Source organism: Choloepus didactylus, chromosome 10 (assembly GCF_015220235.1).
Source record: "Choloepus didactylus isolate mChoDid1 chromosome 10, mChoDid1.pri, whole genome shotgun sequence".
NCBI lineage: Eukaryota > Metazoa > Chordata > Mammalia > Pilosa > Megalonychidae > Choloepus > Choloepus didactylus.
Window position 1 is genome coordinate 22,970,125 of NC_051316.1, and position 21,886 is coordinate 22,992,010.

Below are 21,886 nucleotides of genomic sequence, written 5' to 3' on the forward strand. Positions count from 1 at the left end.
GAAAAGACTGTTTCCCCTCTAACTTGGAAAATTGGCCAAGTTTAATATCATCTCCCAATGGGATATGGTTGGATATGTAATTATCACTCCCAAATCTGTGTGACCCATAGTAAATTTTTCCTAAATCTCTTCTTTCACCTCTGCAACCTAGCTAAGGCTGCTAGTCCATCCTCCCTGTTTCCTATATTTAAAACTCCAATGTCACCTTTGACCTTGCCCCCTCTTTTCTGTTAATCATGTCTTCCGTCTCTCACAGACATTCTAACCTACATTTTCCAATGGTCAGTTCCTAATTTAAGCCCTCAAATAACTCTTTCCTGGACTATTGCAAAAAGCCTTCTCCTTTGTGGTGTCATGACACATCAGTTATAATTGCCCATGGCTGCTAGATGTGTGGTTCCGGAACCAGAATGGTATCATGTCACCATTCATTTCAAAAACTTCCACTGGTACCCTAGTACCTAGAGAATGAATGCTACTATCCTCTGCTTGACCTGGAAGGCCCTTCACAATCCAATCCCAAACACTCCACAGCCTTATTTCTTTCTACTCCCCTCAGAACACCACATCCTACATTCCAGGCGAATAGAGTCCTCAGATACCAGGCTAAAGTCGTCAGAAGTCACAGCTAGCATCACTCTTCTGCTGCTGTACCTTTTCTTCTGTGCTCTTCCTTTTGCTTAGAATGGCTTTCCCCTGATTTCCACCTACCCATCCTCTACAGCCTTCCACATACAGTCTGTCATGAAGGTTACTGTTATAATACAGACTGTGGACAAGAAAGATGTAAAATATGAACTAAAGCAATAGTTTCCAAATTAGTACCATGCTGGATTCTCATATCCAGAGATTCTGATAGAGTGCATCTGGAGTAGAGTTAAAGAAGAGACTTAAACAAATGAACAAAAACACAAAAAAACAGAAAGCTTCCTATCTTCTTTGCCAAACTTATGACAAATACCACCTGATGGGTTTGCTTAAACAATGGAATTTATTGGCTCATGGTATTGCAGAGAGGAGATGTCCAAAGTCAGGTGTCCTCCAGGTGATTCTTTCTCACCAAAGGTGGTAATATTCTGGTACTGGCTGCCAAGGATCCTTAAGTTTCTTTTGCTATATCCTTGCCTTGTGTCACATGGCGATGGCCTTTACTTTCTCTTCCTGGCTCCAGTGACTTTCTGGTTCCATTGACTTCCTGGTTCCACTCCTCCCTATGGCTGTCCATCACTCTGGCTTCCAGTTTCTTTTTCTTTATAAGGCCTCCAGCAATCTGGATTAAGACCCAACCTCATTCAGTTGGGCCATAATTTAACTAACTTTAAAAAGAACATCTTCAAGAAATCCTATTTATAATGTGTTCACAACCAAGAGAATGCAGATTAAGATTAAGACCATGTCTAAAGAGGGGTCACATAACTCAGTCTACCATGTTTCTTTAATGACTCTGTGGGCACCATCTCCAGCCTAGCTCAGATCAGACTGGTATTTGGATTACACTAGATTGAAAATAAGAGAACACTGAGAAACAGGTGTGTTTAAGTAAAAAGTTACTCATATATGGGATTTTAATGCTTGAGAGGTAACCTGGCTCATTGGAGTAAAACCTATTTTAAATGGTTAGTTGATGTAGGATATGTAAGATTATTTTAAACAGTTAGGTGACGTAGGATATTTAAGATTTTATTTGTGAAAGTCTGTAGGATTTTATTTGTGATATTCTCAAGGAAGAGCCTGCCCTGTAATAGGGTTGGCTGCCTCATTCTTCATGTGTCAAAAAGGCCCAAGTCCCTTCCTCTCCCAAATTCACTCTATCCTGTGTGGCTGCATCTCTTACGTACTTATCACTTTCCACCTTCTAGTGTGTGCTGATTATTTATCCCTAAATAGGCAGAAAGGCTCATTAAGAACCTGAGAAGCAAATGCTGATGAACTTGTCTGAGATAAAAAGCAGAAACTAAACGACTTTCTAAATAGAGTGTCAGCAATCCCAGATGATGGTCATGGTCTCCTAACTGGTCTCCCAACCCTCCAATGTCTTCCTGAGTCACTTAGAGGAAAAGCCAAAGTCTTTGCAATGGCCTGAAAGATCATCCATGACCTAGACCCTCTCAGAACTCATTTTCTACCATCTTTCACTCCCTCATTTGGTTCCAGCCACAACAGCCTGCTGCTCTTCAAATGCAACTGGTATGTTTCTGCCTCGGGGCCTTTGTGCTTGCCCTTCCCTCTGCCTGGAACACCCGATGTGTGAATGGCTGACTCCCTCACCACCTTCACATCTCTGCTCAAATGTCACTTTGTCAGGGAGGGCTTCCTTGCCCACCCCTGAGGACCCTTTTCCTTTCCTGACTTATTTTTCTCTATAGCACCTCTCCCCATCTGATGCTATATGTTTATTTGTTTAGCTACTGCTTCTCCCACCCCTCATCAGCACTCAGGCTTCTAAAGTCTTACAAAGACTCCTCTGCTCTTTTCTGAGTCCCTGTCCCCATGGGTTGGTGCTGTGCTCCTTGTGTTCAGGCAGAGCCCCTCCAGGGCTGGCACCCAGCGTGTGCTGCAGAGGAGGGAGGGAGGCTGCTTGCAGAGTGGGAAGGGAGAGTTGGCCTGGCAGTGTAGGATGGCTGTCCCCATATGCCCCTGTGTGCTCACAGCAGTTGAACCCACCTGCTCTCCCCTCTGTAATTTGGTAATTAATACCCAGCAAATAGGTATTGATTGCTGTGGGGTACCAGTTCAGTTATGTGTGCTAGAGACATGGCAGCAAACAAAACAGCTCTGTGCCCCTGACCTGTGGGTTTCACAGCAAATATTGGGGACTGAGTAGCATGTTAAATGACATCACAGTGACCCAATTATATAAATCCTGACTGTTGAAAATGACCCAATGTCTTCAACAAATAAATTGAAAGGGAAGAAAAAAGATGAAAGGGGAAGATAAAATATACTTTAGAAACACATCAACCAGTTACAATGTGATTGTGATGAACCTCACCAGGATCCTGAATTTAAATATATATATTTGTGATGGTTAATGTCATGTGTCAGCTTGGCCAGATGATGGTACCCAGTTGTCTGGTCAAGCAAGCATTGGCCTAACCATTACTGCAAGGACATTTGTGGCTGGTTAATAAACCAGAAGGCTGTTTTATTAAATCATCAGTTAATTAACTGCATTTGTGGCTGATTATATCAATGAAGGGAATGTCTTCTGCAATGAGAGAATTCAATCAGCTGGACTTAATCCAATCAGTTGAAGACTTTTTAAGGGAGAAGAGAGTGAACTTTCTTCTTCGGCCAGCCAGCCTCTCCTGGGGGTTCATCAAGGACCGTGTTTCCTTTTGCTATGCTGTATTTTCTAGAATTAATTCGTGTTTGCTGTAGACTAGAAGAAGAAACTAATGATGAAATCCATTGATTTTGATTATATTTACTTGTTGATAGTTTTTATTATTATCATCATTTGTTCAGAAAGATTTTAAAAAATTACTGCAGTTGCGTTTGGTCAGAAAACCATAAATATATATCATAAATGATATCCTGGGAGACAGGCAGCAGAGTCCTTGTGCTTGTTGGAAGAACTGAAATGGAAACCCAGGGGAACAGGGAAAACTCAGGCGATGTAGGATCTTGTGAGGTTTTCCAGTGAAATTCCTTTCTCTAACACCGTTTGGGAAATGCCTATACCCAGAGACATCAGCTCTGAAAATATATTGTGTTCTGAACATATCTTGGAAGATAGTGAACATTGAGGGACATAAATCCTTTCTAGAAATCTAAATTTGATTTCCATACATATTTAATCTTTACCAACCATCAAATAAAAATTTGCACCAGACCATATTAAACAGGCGAGGATGACTTTATTCAAGGGCTGCTATAGGAAGGGAGAGAGACTAAACTCAACTCTGCAGAAACAAAGAATGGCAGGGATTTCAGGGATGGGTGAGCTAGTGGAAAAGAACTTGAGGACATTAAGTGGGGGGTGGATCACTGGAATAGGGGAGTGGTTTACTGTGTTTTTAATTAGGGTCATTTGGTTTGGAATGTTTTATTTTGCAGTGATTAGACCACCTGTCAGGGTCAGGCGAGAGGGATATAAGGGATTCCCTGCTTAGGCTGCCGTCAGGCACCTCATTGGTTTAAGGACGAGGGTAAGAAGGAGATCAGGAACCTGTAGTCAAGGAGAAGCCTCTCTAAAGTTCAGTCAAGATAAAAGGAAGTTAATGCGGTCTTGGCCACAGCAAAAAATAATAATATGTGTATTCACGGCTAACAGCCAGGTACGTAATAGGTATACACATCCTGTAGATAAGGGACTTATATTGGAGGCAGAGACCGAAGGACATTTGAAGTATGAGCCTGCATTTTAATGACTGAGATCAGATCAGACAGAAGTGTGCATGGTTTGCTGATTTTCAGGGAAGGGAGGCGAGTTCAGTTTTGGAAGGTATCTGTTGGGTCTTGTTCTAGTTTGCTAATGCTGCCGGAATGCAAAACACCAGAAATGGACTGGCTTTTATAAAGGGGGTTTATTTGGTTACATGGTTACAGTCTTAAGGCCATAAAGTGTCTAAGGTAACACATTAGCAATCGAATACCTTTGCTGGAGGATGGCCAATGGTGTCCAGAAAACCTCTGTTAGCTGGGAAGGCACATGGCTGGCATCTGCTCCAAAGTTCTGGTTTCAAAATGGCTTTCTCCCAGGGCGTTCCTCTCTAGGCTGCAGTTCCTCAAAAATGTCACTCTTAGTTGCACTTGGGATATTTGTCCTTTCTCAGCTTCTCTGGAGCAAGAGTCTGCTTTCAATGGCTGTCTTCAAACTGTCTCTCATCTGCAGCTCCCGTGCTTTCTTCAAAGTGTCCCTCTTGGCTATAGCTCCTCTTCGAAACATCACTCATAGCTGCACTGAGTTCCCTCTGCCCGTCAGCTCATTTATATGGCTTCACTGATCAAGGCCCACCCTGAATGGGTGGGGCCACGCCTCCATGGAAATATCTCATCAGAGTTATTACCTACAGTTGGGTGGGGCACATTTCCAGGCAAATCTAATCAGCACCAAAATGTCTGCCTCACAAGACTGCATCAAAGAATATGGCTTTTTCTGGGGGACATAATACATTCAAACCAGCACAGGTCTGTTTGGTGTGGTAGTTGTTTGCACCTTGGCCCTGTTGGCAAGTGGTCAGCATCCCACAGATGAATCAGTCCCTGTGTCACTGCTGCCGCTTTGGTGTCCTTGCCCTGATGCCCATAAACTTTTCAGTGCCTCATCGACTGCCATCCAGTGAGTGGACCAGAGGGGAGGATTCATTGCAAACTCTCTTCCAAATGATCAAAGGATGGATCGGATTTGAGAACAGAAAGATCATCTTTTAACGACTGGCATTGGGGGAAGTCCCATAGTTCACCACAAGCAGTTTGAAAGACCAAATGGCACGATAACTCAGTGATATCACATGTTGCTTAATTTTTGCACTCTTTGTGATTCTTTCTTCTATGTTTCAGCCGGTCGAATTGAAATTTTTATTTCTTCCATTTGCAACTGTAGTTTCCTCAAAGACCATTATAAACACTCATTAAGCTGCAAAGATTGATAGTCATAGCCCACTTTTCCATTCCGTGAATAGCCTACCTCACTATCAAATGCCTCTTTATGTGGCCTTATTTCCCATATGAGGTACTATGCTTCAGTGCTTCCTAGAAAGGTTTATTTTCTCTATTAATATTGTGCTAACTTTGGAATAAGTTTCATTTTTCAAAAATAATTTTAGTTGACAGTACTACTGATTAGTTCATCCTATTCTTTTAGGCTTATGATTAGCACTTGATTTATGATTAATATATTTTTCCACCTCTAAACACTGCAAGGAAGAAAAACAATAAAGAAACCCTTAATATGTGGTACAATATACTTCATAAAAGTGGATTCTAGAATCCTGGTATAGCATTCATCACTCATGGCAAGTTAGAGGGATATAAACTGTATGCAGCAGGAGCATTCCACAAATAATAAATAGAAGGAAAATAAAAGCCCTACAAATCTTGCCAAACTGTCTTAATTCACTAGATCTTTGCACGGTATCCTAAATCACTTTTTAAATTCTTGCTTTAAGAATATGAAATTTAAGAGTCTAACGGAACGACTGATGCCTGCATAAAGAATGAGACACAGTATGCTCTTGTTTATAGCAGGGAATTCTCTACACACTGGGACAAATAGTGCTCTGCTTCAGTTTGGAGAAGGACCTGAACTTACTATCCTGAAGAAATGTTGTGGAGGCACTCAAAGGCCTGGGCTAGTTGCAACCTGAGCCATTTGGATGAGCTTTCACAAATAAAAGCATTTCTACCTGGCATTCATCACAGAGAACAACATGAAATAACTCACAACATTCTACATTTGCATAGATCCCGTGAGTATTTTAGCTGGAGGCATTAAAGCAAAGAGGAAAGAACAGAGACTGTGAAACAGAAAACCTGGGAAGTTCCATAGTCTCTGACCAGTGGACACTTGCCCAAGATCTCTGAGCACCAATTTCTTCATCAAGAAATTGGAATAACTTATTTGTGGAGACTGTCAAAATGAGCTCCACAAATAAGTTATTCCAACCACCACACAATATAAATACTTACAATCTTCACATTTTTTCTTATAAAAAGGTATGCAGTATTTTACATAAACATATTTAGCATTACTTTATTATAGTGAAATAAGCAAAATAATCCAAACACATCTAAACTTCTATAAAAATAGTTATGCATCTCATTTTTTCACTCTCTCTATTGTATCTATTTTATCTCCTGACCAGGACCCTTCCTGGCTGGCACGTGAGTGACTCAGGGTTTGTTATCCCTGAATGACTTGAACTGGCTGAATTCACACCCATTTGAGCCCTTTTCTTTGTATATAGGCATGGCTTATCCACAGTGTCAGTTAAGCAGTTCCATCTAGTTTCAGGGTCCTCTGACTCAGACCTGCTGCTGTTGCCTACTCAGAGAGCAGATACTGTACAATCATGGAAAATTCCATAAATGTGTTCATGTTAAAGAATAACATAGCTTCATGTTGCATTTTATTTTAGAAACTGTCAGAAGAATTATTATTTGATTCAAGTTTGTAGTAAAAATGGAGAAGGGAGGCAATTGAGAGCAACTGTCGCAAAGAAAGAAAATACACATTAAAATTATAAAGTGCTGTGGAACAAAATTAGCCTTCTAGTATAAAAGCACTTGTGATACTTTCTTTCTTTGTTCCCTCTGTTATGTTTTCTACCAGATGGGGCTCATTGTCTGGCTTTTTACATTTTTAACTATGTTCCTATGTGGCTGGCTTGCATTATTACCATGTGTTATGCAAAATACTATATAAGTTACTAGGAAGGTGTAAGTCAAAACAAAATGAACACCCATGAACACACCAGCCTGCCTAAGGATTGAAATACAACCCATATTTTTGGAATTCTCAATCCCATTGCTTTTCTTTATACTTTCACCAACACCTATACCTTCACCAATATAAATGCATTGATGAAGAACATATAACAAAGTTGTTTGCACATTTTTAACTTCAGACAAATGGAGTTGTATTGTATATATTTGTCTGCAACTTGCTTTTTTAGTTCAGTAATAGGTTTGTGAGATTCATTCTTATGATGTGTTTTATCTATAGTTTCTTTTCATTGCCTTATAGTATCACATCACAGGATTTTACTACAATGTGCATTCTACCTTATTAGATTAGTGTTGTTATCCAGTGGGTTTTTTGTGTGTTTTTTTTTTTGCTATTAAAAAAGGCAGCTATCATTTTCTTGCATGAGTCTCCTGCACACGAGAGTTGGAGTTTCTCTATTGTACAAACCCAGCAGTGAAACTGCTGTCTCAAAGAGTATGCCCACTGTCAGCGTTAATAGGTTAAAACAAATTGTTTTCCGATGTATACTCCCTCCAAAGTTTCCAGTAGCTCTACATCCTGCCCCAAAACTTATCAGAATTTAACTTGACGCAATTTGGTGGGTGGAAAATGGTTTCTCTTTGGGGTTTTAATCTGCGAGTTTCTCAAGTACTGAATCAGGAAAAGAGTCAAGTAACCAAAGGGGGAAAAGAAGATTATTTTAATGAGTAAGAAGTGCAAGAAGTAAAGCAGGCAAATGTGGTAAACAGTGAGGAGGTGCTACTTCAGACTGATACTCAAAGACGGCCTCTCTCAAGAGTTGAGGTGTGACTGAGGAGAGGGAAAGAGAAAGCAAGGAGCTGAGGGATGGGGACTCCAAGAAGAGGGTGTTGTCTCTGACTCTAAAAAGAGGCAAACTTTCTTTTCTTTTAAATGCTGGAACTAAGTACAGGCAGTGCTGGCTTGGCACAGCTTTGATATACACTCATTTCAGTCAATGCAATTTAGTTAAATAACAACAGACCCCCAACAAAGTGGCTCAAATTTCAATTACCATGGTATATTAACTGTGAGTAACTGCATAAAGTACAAACATTGTTCTTTGCTCTTCAGTTTACAAGTCACTAAGTAGATAACAGATACACATCATTTTCTTTCAAAGTCCGCCTGTGATTGGTCACTGTGCATGTGTATTCAGTTCTTGCACAGATAGTAAAGCTTGTAGCTGTGTTGCCTGCTTGTCTCCCTATGATAAGCCCATGTGACAGTTGTCAAAAATGGATAAACAATAGAGGGAATTGGCTAACAAAGATTAAAGTGCAGTAAGGGAATAAAAAGTGGTAACACTGGAAGTGAAATTCAGATTGAATGTAAATGGAGTTATGGAGGAAATAGCTGAGTGTGGGAATCTTGACACTGTCATTCTTCCGGAGATACTAGATATGGAGTCAGAGGAATTTAATGAAGGTAAATGAATGTCTTGACATAAATGAGGAAAGTAGTTGTGATGCAAAGAATGATTGTGATGAAAAGAATGAAGATGCCCCAAAAGAAGTGACAATGGCCAAAAAAGAAAGAAAGAAAAAGAAAGACATTTTGAATTAGAGTAACACTCAAACATTTCATGACTGAAAGTGCAAAGGATAACATATTGGATACTGTTCTGAATTTATCAGTGGGACAATTGACCAACACATATGGAAAAAAACAATTTGCCAGGTATCATAATTTGTATAACACTATTCCAATTGTGCTTGATAAGTTTTTTACAAATAAATAAAATACTTTATTTCTTAATGTTTTGAATGTTTAAATTGCAGTGTACAAAATAAATACTCATTTTAGTGTTTTTTTCACTTCTCTATACATTTATAATTGATAGTAAGAGTTTTTAATGTTTTGACAAAAGTTTTTTAAAGATTGTAGAAAAATTGCAATTTTCCCATTAATTATTAAGGTTGCTTTACACAGTTACAGCACTACCTTGTCAAGAGAGGGCTGCTTGTGTTCTTATCTTTTAAGAAGGAGGGTAGGGGAAAAGGTTCTTAGTCAGATGTTGGGTACTTAAAGAAATGATGGGAAAGGTAACAACTTTGGATAGGGAGAGTACTCTGTGCGGGAAATTCATTAAATAACAAAATAGCTTGTCCAGCTTAGCCCCAGCTAGAGCTCATTGAGTCACCTAAGAGGTGCCTCCTGGTGTTCTCCAAACTTTCCCATTTGTGGCCCACAAGGATGATTCATTTCCTGGAGTGAAAAACACTCCTTGCTTTCCCTATCTGGAACTTTACAGAGTTGCACTTCAGCATACAATCCTGACAAGTTATCTTCTCTCTATTAATGGATGGAGACTAAAGGAAGTATAGAAATATAAATATGTTGCACCTATATCCATAGCACGCTTGCCATGCTAAAGCTCAGCCTAATAATGAAATGTGATGAATAATTTCTGCTTTCTTAACAATGAGTAGACATATTGTCCATAGTACGTTAGAATGCTCCGGTACTTTACTCAATAATTTTGAAAGGGAAGAGGGAAGTATATATCTGGTTCAAGGTATTATTTTAAAGAAATTGCTTTGTTTATAGGAATAAAAAAGAACAGAAAGATTAGAACCCTTCAAAACTTTTTTTCTTTAAAACATGTACTAAAACTGTAGACACTCTTGGGTATTCTTTAGTTTCCTTTCCTGGCTATGTATTAAGTAGCATTTTTTTGTTTGTTTGTTTTGTTTTGTTTTTTACTACGCAAAACACTCCTGAATTTGTTTCATGTGAACTGGGTTTCTTCCACAAGAATCCTTCTAAATTTTTATTTAGATACTTTTCATACAATGAAAAAACCTCATACATGAGGCCGCCAAACCCCTCAGGAGCATCTTACTGCTCAGTGTCCAGTTGTGCTTAAATATGTAGGGGCACCAGTCGTCCTTCAGGTATTCGACAGTCCCAGAAGGTGGATTTTATGTGATGTTCAGACCTCTCGGGTTTGTTTTCCTATTTGAGTTTTATGCTGTTTCTTATTCTCATATACATGAGATCACAATAAAGCACAAACATGGCAATTTAATCCATCCAAAACGGGCCAAGGTTACCCAAGAGACGTGGGTAGATTTTCCCTTTCTTTGTCTCTAATCTTAGATTTGTCTCATTTACCACAGGGGATTATGTGCAACAGGCCAATTTATTAAGAGAAACAGTAGGTTGGAAAGAAAAATTGACTGGAACATAGGACTCAATCTACTTTCAGTTTGATGTTCTGTAGTAGCAGAAGAGAACGCTGAATCGATGTAAGACGTTTCTCTATTGGAACTCACACTGTCCAAGGCAGGGTATGTTATCAGCATACTAGACGGGGAAGGCATGGATGATAGGCATACAAATCGTTGAAGGAAATGCAGTAATTAGTGTTAAACAAAAGCAGTGTAAGATTCAAAAAGTAAGTTAAAAAATAGAAGTGTAGTTTGTAGATGAACTCCTGAAAATGCATGAGTACTTTTTTCACTAGCACAATTTTTTTTCCAAACAACCCCCAACCCCTGGTCACCTCTCACCTGCTTTCAATCTCTGTGAATTTGCTATTTCTAATCATCTCTTATAAGTGATATCCTGCAAAATTTGTCTTTTGTCTTGCTTATTTCACTAAGCCAAAAGGGTGCATGGTTCTTTCATGCTGCAGCATGTCTCAGAACTTCATTCTTTCTTATGGCCAAATAATATTCTTGTATGTGTATGTACCACATTGTGTTTAGCCATTCATTTGTTGATGGACACTTGGTTTGTCTCCACCTTTTGGTGATTGTGAATAATGCTGCCATAAACATTGAGGTACGGGTATCTATCTGAGGCCCTGTTTTCTTTTTTGAAGAAGTAAAATTGCAGGTAGCATGGTAATTATATATTTAACTTTTTGAGGAACAACCACGTTGCTTTCCACAGTGGTTGTACCATTTTACATTCCCACCAACACGGCACTAGGGTTTCAATTTTTCTGCATCCTCTGCAACCCTTGTTATTTTCCATTTTTAAAATAATATTCATCCTTGTGGGTGTGAATAATCCTCGTGAGTTATTGTGCATTTTCCTTAACTGCTAATTATGTTGAGCATCTTTTCATATACTCGTTAACTATTTGCATATCTTCTTTGAAAAATGCCTATTCAAGTCCTTTGGCCATTTTAATTGGGCTTTTTGACTTTCTGTTGTTTCATTGTACATGTTCTTTATATTTTTGGATATTAATCTGAACAGAAAATTAAGAAAACAATTCCATTTACTATAGTGTCTAAAAGAATTAAATATCTAGGAATAAATTTAACCATATATAAAAAAGACTCATACACTGAAAACTACAAAACACTGCTAAAATAAAATAAAGATGACCTAAATAAATGACAAGACACCCCATATTCATGGATTAGAAGAGTTAATATTATTAAGATGTCAGTATTAACCAAAATGATCCACAGATTCAATGCAGTCCCTATCAAAATTCCAGCAGCTATTTTGCAGAAATGGAAAAACTGATCTCCAACTTCATATGGAACTGAAAGGGACCCCAAATAGCCAAAACAATTTTGAAAAAGAACAAAGTTGGAGGATTCACACTTCCCAATTTCAAATTGTACAACAAAACTACAGTGATCGAAAGAGTGTGGTGTGGACATAAAGATAAACAAATAGCTGAATGAAACAGAATTGAAAGACCAGAAATAGAACCACACATCTATGGCCAACTGATTTTCAACAAAGTTGCTAACTATTTATAATGGAGAGAGAGTCTCTTTGACAAATGGTGTTGGGAAACCTGGCCACTCACATGAAAAAGAACAAAGTTTGATCCCTATCATACCATATGCAAAACTAAACTCAAAATGGGTTAAGAACCTAAATAAAAGAGCAAAAATATAACATTGTTAGAAGATAACTTAAGGGTAAATCTTCATGACCTGCAATTCAGCAATTTATTTCTTAGATATGACAGCAAAATCATGAGAAACAAAAAAAAATGGTAAATTTGATTTCATCAAAATTAAAAACTTGTCATGCTTCAAACAAGATTATCAAGAAAGTGGAAAGACAACATACAGAATGGGAGAAAATAGTTGTAATCCATATACAGACAAGGGTGTGTTTTTTTCTCTTTTTTTAACCCCATTTATTGTTTCTTATGATCAGCTCTAACTATATTTTCAAGAATTTGCATAGCTGCAGTTCATTCATTTTTAGTTCTGTAAAGAATATAAATGAATATTTCATAATTCATCTACCCACTCCAGTACGTTTCCATATTGGTGGACATTTGAATTGTTTCTAGATTTTTCTGTTATGAACATTCTCTTGGTGCACAAATGCAAAATGCAAGAATTTTTCTGGGGCACATATTAGGTTTACTACATGCCACAGGATTGTAGTGGGACCCTGATTCATAGGATACAAGTATTATCACCTTTACAAGGAGGTTTCCAAAGTGGTTGTCCTCTTACTGGCATTGGATGAGTAATCCCATTGTGTCTCGTCTTTGCCAATATTTCACTTTTCCTGATCTTTTAAAATTGCCAGCATGTGTGAAATGGTATCTAATTGTGATTTTAATTTTCATTTCCATGATTATGAATAAGATTGAGCACCTTTTCATATGTCCATGGACAACTAGTGCTAACTTTAATAGGGTAGTTGCCTTTTTTGTTACGGATTTATAGGAGGTCTTTATATATTCTGGTTACTAAACCTTGCTAGGTAAGACGTGTTGCAAATATCTTTGGCAAGTTTTTTCCCCCCACTCCCGCCCCACTATGGTATCTTCTAACGAACAGAAGTTTTAAATTTTGTTGTGGTCAAATTTACTTTTTCCCTTGTGATTTGCTCTTCTTCCTACCCCAAAGTCAAAATATATTTCACCTGTTTTTCTTCTAAAAAATTTTTAAAAGCTATGTTTCACTATTATGACATTAATTAAAACAGATTTTTGTGTTTGGTATATGGGATAAGTATTTAGTTTCTTTCTTTTTTTTTTTTTTTTTTCATATTGAGAGCAATCATCCCAGTGTTATTTCCTGGAAAACACACCATTTTTCCACTTATCTGCAATGGCATCTTGGTCATAAGTCATGTTTCCAAATATGTGTGGGTCTCCTAAAGTCTTCATTTTTCGGCTCAGTTGGTTCCCAGGATTACTAAAGGCTAATTTCCCACCCTGGTGGTTTACAGGCCACCCAAAGCTCATGTGACTGTTGTTTTGTATTTGGTAATTACCACAGGCATTTCTTTTTTCCATATTTTTTTCCTGCTCTACTAGGGGACAAGAACAAGACAAGCATGTCTTTTCCATGTCTTTATGCATATGGGATTTTCCTAGTTTAGGCAGTTGGAATTCTGCCCTTAGAGATCTTGGATTTAGGTGGGAGGCAGAGTAGCCTATATTCTACCCTGCTTGGGCATCATTCTCTGTCTGCTGAATTAGGTGCTATGGCCCTTTAAAACCCAAGCTGTGGGTTCTTACACATTGGGAGACCCCCCTCCTTGCCCGCACCACCCCCCCCCCCCAGCAAATGCCCCAACCTGGGTGCTCACTCACACCTCTGGATTCATCCTTTTTTGTTCTTCCAGGTCTCTGAAGAATTCCCTTATTTTAACTGAGTCTTGCATGAAAATAGATATTTTTGAATATTTTATCAAACATTTTTTAGGGAAGCATTTCTCTGAATAGCTAGTCTTCCAAGCTACATCTTTTATTCTGTTCTTCTTTTGCACACACCTAAGCATTAATCACTCCCTGCCACTTATGTCAATTAGTAAAGAAATTCACTATCCTGTTTATTATTGTGATTTCACTTTGTTCTACGTGGTCCAGACCATTTAAAAAAATATTTAAAATTTCATGCCCTTTACGGATCTATTCTCAAGTACTTTACCATTTCTATTTAGAGAAATGCTCATTTATTCCAGTGTTTTATCTCCACATTATTTCCCCTGTCTTCTCATCAGGCCGCTTTCTGCAATGGTGGTGCCTGTGGGTTCTGGCTTTGTAATGGGAAACGGGAGATTCCCTGAGAGGTCCTACATAACCACCTGGAGCTAGCCATGCTGAGGGACTGGCATCGTGTCTGCTATACTCTTGGATTTCATTTTCTTAGTGTTCCCAAGGTTTCAGAGCCATACTAAAATAGAATTGATCTCATCAGTAATGTGTGTCTCATTTAAAAATATATTGCTCTAGCTAGAAGTTTTTTTTTCCTAGTTCCTTTCTTGCTCTAATGGTAAAGTAAATATTCTCTAAGGAAAGGATTTGCAAGTCATAGCAAAACATATGCTGGACTTCAATGAAAGAAGTCTATTTCCTAAAAGTTAAACAGGTAAAGTTAATTTTGTTCTGCCTAAATTATAAATATATTTTTATGTTTATATTATTTATATTTACATTAACAATTTCACTTCATCTGAAGGTGTTTGAGATGAAGCATTCCTGAGAAATTTTGGAGTGCCATTGTTTGTTAGAATATCATACTTTACAATCGTTGTGTGGACTAAACAATGATTTAAACATGTATTTCCCTGATAATTACTAATTGCCCAGTTCTCTATTGCATATTTCAAAATTATCTTTATTGCCTAAAACTTATTACACAAATGTACTAAGATAATGAAATAGCACAATTGGCTATGTCTATTCAAATATTTTATCCTCATCAGAACTTCTTAAATATCATACAACCATGTGATTAAAAAATGAAGGAAAATTCCTGCTTATCTGTGATATTTCCCTATATTAAAAGGGACAAACATGCTCTTTGAATCTAATGATGATTCTGTTGACAAGGGTTTTCACCATCAGGTATTCATGAATGATAAGGTCAAATGAATAAAATTTCTCCTTTTGAACACTCAGAAACTACAAGTATAGTTCTTTGATGAGATGCCCCAACAATGACTTCTGATGCCAATGACAAAGAAAGGAAAAGGTATTGAGAAACAAATCCAAGGACTTTACTACATTCTGTGCTCTTACATTTTGATATAAATATTTGAGTCATAATATAAATTTTAAAAATTTGAAAATATAAATGTTAATCTCAATTGACTTATTCTCCTGTTGATTACAAGGAGCTCTATGAGAGTGAAAAACTTGCATTTTTATTTTAAATGTTCCTTAGAAAATGTGAAACTCACCATTATTATTTTTTACTCTAAAATTTTTCTTTTTAGGTAAGCAGAACATGGAGCCAAGTGTTGTGTTCTGGCTGATTTATGGATATATTTATGTTTTTCCAAAAATATATAATTTAACAATATGTAACTTCAAGTATCATGAGACATCTGATAACTTGATTAATTTTCATACACCTTTGACTAAAGAAAACCTAATTTTATACCTTTAGGCCACTTTGGACTGTTCCAAGGAGAACTTCAAGTCTGATTTTTTTTTTTTTTTTTTTAATGAGAGCAATACATGTGCATGGAGAAATAATACAACAATTTTAGCAGAAAATGAAAAGAAAATTCTTTTTTTCCTTCCACAGGCCCTGGTCTGGCTCTTCAGAAGTAAGCATTTCATTATACTGTTTTCCTTTTTTATGACATACTATAATGCCATATAAGTCCCTGATTTGTTTTAAGTATTCAGTTTTAAGTAATATTGTCTTAGTTTCCTTGGCTGCTCAAGCAAATTCCTATGCAATGGTTCAGATTAAACAATAAGAATTTATTAGCTCACAGTTTTGAGGCTAAAACAAAGTCCAAATCAAAGTGTCATCCAGGTGATACTTTCTCCCCAAAGACTGTGGCTTTCTGGAGCTGGCTGCCAGCAATCCGTGGTCCTTAATTTATCACATGGGAAGGCACACGGCAGCATCTCCTGGTCTTTCCCTTCTCTTCCAGATTCCATTGATTTCAGTTTCTGGCTGCTCCCTCTGTGACTTTCTCTCTTTGTCTGAATTTCATTCTCTTATAAAGGATTCCAATAATAGGCTTAAGACCCATCCTGATTAGGCCGGGCTATACTTTAATTGAAGCAACCCTGTCAAAAGATCCTACTAACAATGGGTTCACAACAACAGAAATGGATTAAATTTAAGAACATGTTTTTCTGGGGCATGTACCCCTTCAAACCACCATAAATACCTTCTTATCAGTGATAGAGAATATAGCTCATTTCCCACACTTTCTTCTCCTAAAAGTACATTTTTCATTTATTCTATAACCTATAATATTAAGTTTTTGTTTGCATTCTTAAAATAATATATTGTCCATCCAATTTGAACAGTATTTATTTACTCAGTAGTAGAGTGGAGGCTGGTGACGAACTTCCCTCCTTCCTAATACTACCCATCACAGTTTTCAACTTTTAGCAAATATAGCCTTATAGTTATAGTGTCAAGTTTTATATCATGTATTTCTATCTTATAATTTTAATAAAATCATCCATGCTTTGACTATAGGTTTATTTTGATCATGGGATTTCAAATGAATTCACAGCATTATGATTTTATATAGAATATAAATATATTACCACAGGTGCAGGCAACGATTTGATTGGCATGAAGGTCATGAAATCACATTTGAATACACGTAAGCCTCCAAAAGAATATAGCCTCCAAGAATCAAGGTTAAATTAATGACCTTCTTTCTCTCCGTTAATTGTTTGAAATCAGGCCACTTTTCACTCTATGCCGTCAATTTTAAAACACATTTCTGAAAAGGGATGTGACCCACAATTGATGACATTTTAAATTCATAAAAATATGGTAGTTTTCCTCAATTCTTATACACTTATGTCTCATTGTTTTTTATTTTTCAGGAATTTATACTTACCTTTTTTGTGAATGATTAAAAAGAAACATAACATCTTCTTCAGCATACCACTAAAGTATTCTACTTTTTTTTTTCTTCATTTTTATTGAGATTGTTCAGATACCATACAATTATCCAAAGATCCAAAGTGTACAATCACTTGCCCCTGGGTACCCTCATACAGCTGTGCACCCATCACACTTAATTTTTGTTCAATTTTTAGAAACTTTTCATTACTCCAGACAAGAAATAAAGTGAAAGATGAAAAAAGAAAAAAAGAAAAGGAAACTCTAATCCTCCTCTATCCCTAACCACCCCCCCAATTGTTGACTCGTAGTATTGATATAGTACATTTGTTACTGTTTATGAAAAAATGTGGAAATACTACTAACCGTAGTATATAGTTTGTAATAGGTATATAGTTCTTCCTTATATGCCCCTCTATTATTAACTTCTAATTGTATTGTCATACATTTGTTCTGGTTCATGGAAGTGATTTCTAGTATTTGTACAGTTGATCATGGACATTGCCCACCATAGGATTCAGTTTTATACATTCCCATCTTTTGACCTCCAACTTTCCTTCTGGTGACATATATGACTCTGAATTTCCCCTTTCCACCTCATTCACACACCATTCGGCGCTGTTAGTTATTCTCACATCTTGCTACCAACACCCCTGTTCATTTCCAAACATTTAAGTTCATCCTAATTGAACATTCTGCTCATACTAAGCAACCACTCCCCATTCTTAAGCCTCGTCCTGTATCTTGGTACCTTATATTTCATGTCTATGAGTTTACATACTGTAATTAGTTCCTATCAGTGAGACCCTGCAATAATTGTCCTTATGTGTCTGGCTTATTTCACTCAGTATATTGCCCTCGAGGTTTTGTCATCAACCCATTTTTTTTAATATGGTTTTGTTCACTCACCATACATTCCATCCCAAGTAAATAATCGATGGTTTTCTGCATGGTCATACATTTATGTGTTCACCACCTTCACCACTATCTATATAGGAGCATCTACATTTCTTCCACAAGGCAGGAGGGAGAGTCGAAGAAGGTAGAGAGGCAAAAGAAAAAGAAAAAAGAAACAGGAAAAAAAAAATGACAGCTAGGAAGCAGCAAAAGGAAAGATAACCTTAAATCAAAGTAGAATAAAGAATCCGACAATACCACCGATGTCAAGTGTCTAACATGCCTCCCCTATCCCCCCCTCTTATCTGCATTCACCTTGGTATTTCACCTTTGTTACATTAAAGGAAGCATAATACAATGATTCTATTAGTTAGTCTCTAGTTTATGCTGATTGCATCCCTCCCCCAATGCTTCCCCATTTTTAACACCTTGCAAGCTTAACATTTGCTTGTTCTCCCTCATAAAAGAACATATTTGTACATTTTATCACAATTGTTGAATACTCTAGATTTCACCAAGTTACACAGTCCCAGTCTTTATCTTTCCTCCTTTCTTGTGGTGTCTCACATGCTCCCCACCTTGCTCTCTCAACCGTATTCATAGTTACCTTTGTTCAGTGTACTTACATTGTTGTGCTACCGTCTCCCCAAATTGTGTTCCAAACCACGCACTCCTGTCTACTATCACCCTGTAGTGCTCCCTTTAGTATTTCCTGTAGGGCAGGTGTCTTGTTCACAAAGTCACTCATTGTCTGTTTGTCAGAAAATATTTTGAGCTCTCCCTCATATTTGAAGGACAGCTTTGCTAGATACAGGATTCTTGGTTGGCGGTTTTTCTCTTTCAGTATCTTAAATATATCACACCACTTCCTTCTTGCCTCCGTGGTTTCTGCTGAGAGATCTGCACATAGTCTTATGAAGCTTCCTTTGTATGTAATGGATCGCTTTTCTCTTGCTGCTTTCAGGATTCTCTCTTTGTCTTTGACATTTGATAATCTGATTATTGAGTGTCTTGGCGTAGGCCTATTCATATCTCTTCTGTTTGGAGTATGCTGCGCTTCTTGGATCTGTAATTTTATGTCTTTCATAAGAGATGGGAAATTTTCATTAATTATTTCCTCTATTATTGCTTCTGCCCCCTTTCCCTTCTCTTCTCCTTCTGGGACACCAATGATATGTACATTATTGTACTTTGTTTCATCCTTGAGTTCCTGGAGACGTTGCTCATATTTTTTCATTCTTTTCTCCATCTGCTCCTTTGCGTGTAGGCTTTCAGGTGTTTTGTTCTGCAGTTACTGAGTGTTTTCTTCTGCCTCTTGAGATCTGCTGTTGGATGTTTCCATTGTGTCTTTCATCTCTTGTGTTGTGCCTTTCATTTCCATAGATTCTACTAGTTGTTTTTTTGAACTTTTGATTTCTGCCGTATACATGCCCAGTGCTTCCTTTACAGCCTCTATCTCTTCTGCAATATCTTCTCTAAACTTTTTGAACTGATTTAGCATTAGTTGTTTAAATTCCTGTATCTCAGTTGAAGTGTACGTTTGTTCCTTTGACTGGGCCATAACTTTGTTTTTCTTAGTGTAGGTTGTAATTTTCTGTTGTCTAGGCATCGTTTCCTTGGTTATCCAAATCAGGTTTTCCTAGACCAGAACAGGCTCAGGTCCCAGAGGGAAGAAATATTCAGTATCTGGTTTCCCTGTGGGTGTGTCTTAGAAAATTGCTCCACCCTTTGATGCCTCGGGTCACTGTGCTTTTCTGCCCAGCAGGTGATGCCTGTTAGCCTATAATTCTTGACTGGTGTGAGGAGGTATGGCCGGGTTCCCCCAGGCTCTGGGGTCTGGTTCTGAATGGAAAGGGCCCCACCCCTTTCCTCCTAGAGAAGACAGACCCCTCAGGTGGAGGTCATTAGCATTTCAATGGTCTCGCTCTCTGCTTGTGCTGTCTCTACCCTTCCCTGAGTCACAGCCCTGGAAACTGAAAATGACTGGGGCTTTCTCCATTGAGCCAAAAAAGAAACAGATAGTCCCCTTCAGACCCAGTCCAAGGCGACCCTCCGGCTCTCCCAGGTCAGTTGTCACCCAAAGCCTCTGTCTGTTTTTGGGGGATGCGTACCTGTAGTGAGCAGTTCACACCCGCTACTTAAAACCCCAGTTGGAGCTCAGCTGAGCTATATTTGCTTGCTGGGAGAGAGCTTCTCTCTGGCACCATGAGGCTTTGCAGCTTTGGCTATGGGGGAGGGGGTCTGGTGACTTGTTTCCGCAGGTTTTACTTACAGATTTTATGCTGTGTTCTCGGGCATTCCTCCCAATTCAGGTTGGTGTATGATGAGTGGATGGTCTCGTTTGTCCCACCGCAGTTATTCTGGATTATTTACTAGTTGTTTCTGGTTTTTGGTAGTTGTTCCAGGGGGACTACTTAGCTTCCACTCCTCTCTATGCTGCCATCTTTCCCGAGTCTCCAGTATTCTACTTCTTAATCATTATTAAATGATTACTTTTGGACAGACAGGAGGCTAGGCCTGCTGCACAGCTGTTAGCATTGCCTTCCTACATTCGTGTAAGCCTGGGGTCCAATGATGATCTCTTTCATTAAATTTCTTTTTTCTTTTTTTTTCCGGAAGGAGTGCATAGTAATAATGTTTTCTGTATCCTTGCATGTCCTAACAATACTTTAATTCCTTTAATATTGCATTAATATTTTAGTTAAGTTTATAGGTGCAAAATTATTTACCCTGAGAACATTAAAGACTTTAGTCTTTGTTTTCTAACATCCTGTCAAAACAATGAAAGTCAGATCATTCTTTAAGGAAAATTGATTCTGATCGACATGAGGCTTTTACAAGGGCAATATGGGAGACAAGCATACAATGGAGTAATATTTTAAAAGAATAGAAAGGAAAAAATGTAAATCTTGAATTGCATACAGCCAAGGCTTTTTAAATATGAAGGTGCATAAAAAGTTATCAGGAAAATATGACTTCAAAAATCTTATTTCACATACATTCCTTCTGAAAAAATTCCTAGAGGAAATATTCCAATAGGAAGAAAATTAAACTGGGGAAATTGCTGTTAGGTTTGTGGGGAAAGGATTGAATTGGTAATTAAATGATGCTTGTTGTACAAAGCGTATCCCAAACAACTCAGAATTAACCCTCTAGAAAATATTTTCTGGGACTAGAAGTTGTATGAAGGAAAAAGCAAAACCAGAGGGGGTGAGTGGGGGCTACAGTACTTGCTCTACTTGCTGAGATTAATATTAATGCACATAAGAAATTGAGAAGGAAATCAACAAAAATTAATAACGTAACCCCAAGCACAATATTAAAAATTTCCAAATTTCTAACTAACAGAAGAACATTTGCTCTCCAAAGTGGAATGTGCAACAGCAGGAGGGAAAAAAGGAACAATAAGTTACAAAAACAAAGCCTACAATAAGATGGCAGAAACAATTCATAATAGAACAATAATGAAAATAAATGGAAATGAATTAAATGCACCAAACAAAAGGTATAGATTATCAGATATGATTTTTAAATTTAAAAAAAGACCATAGCAAACAAAACACATTGAAAATAAACTAATGCAGATCATACAGTCAAAAAATATGTATAAAAAGAAGACCTGGGTCCAAATTTTGAAAAAAGTTGAAATCAAGGTGACAGTATCACAAAGGAGGAATAAGAGACTGTAGACTGATAAAAGCGATAGTAAATGGAGAAGATATGCTCACAACCATGTGTATCTATGACAATATGGCCAAGCAAACTCAAACACCCTCATTCTCAT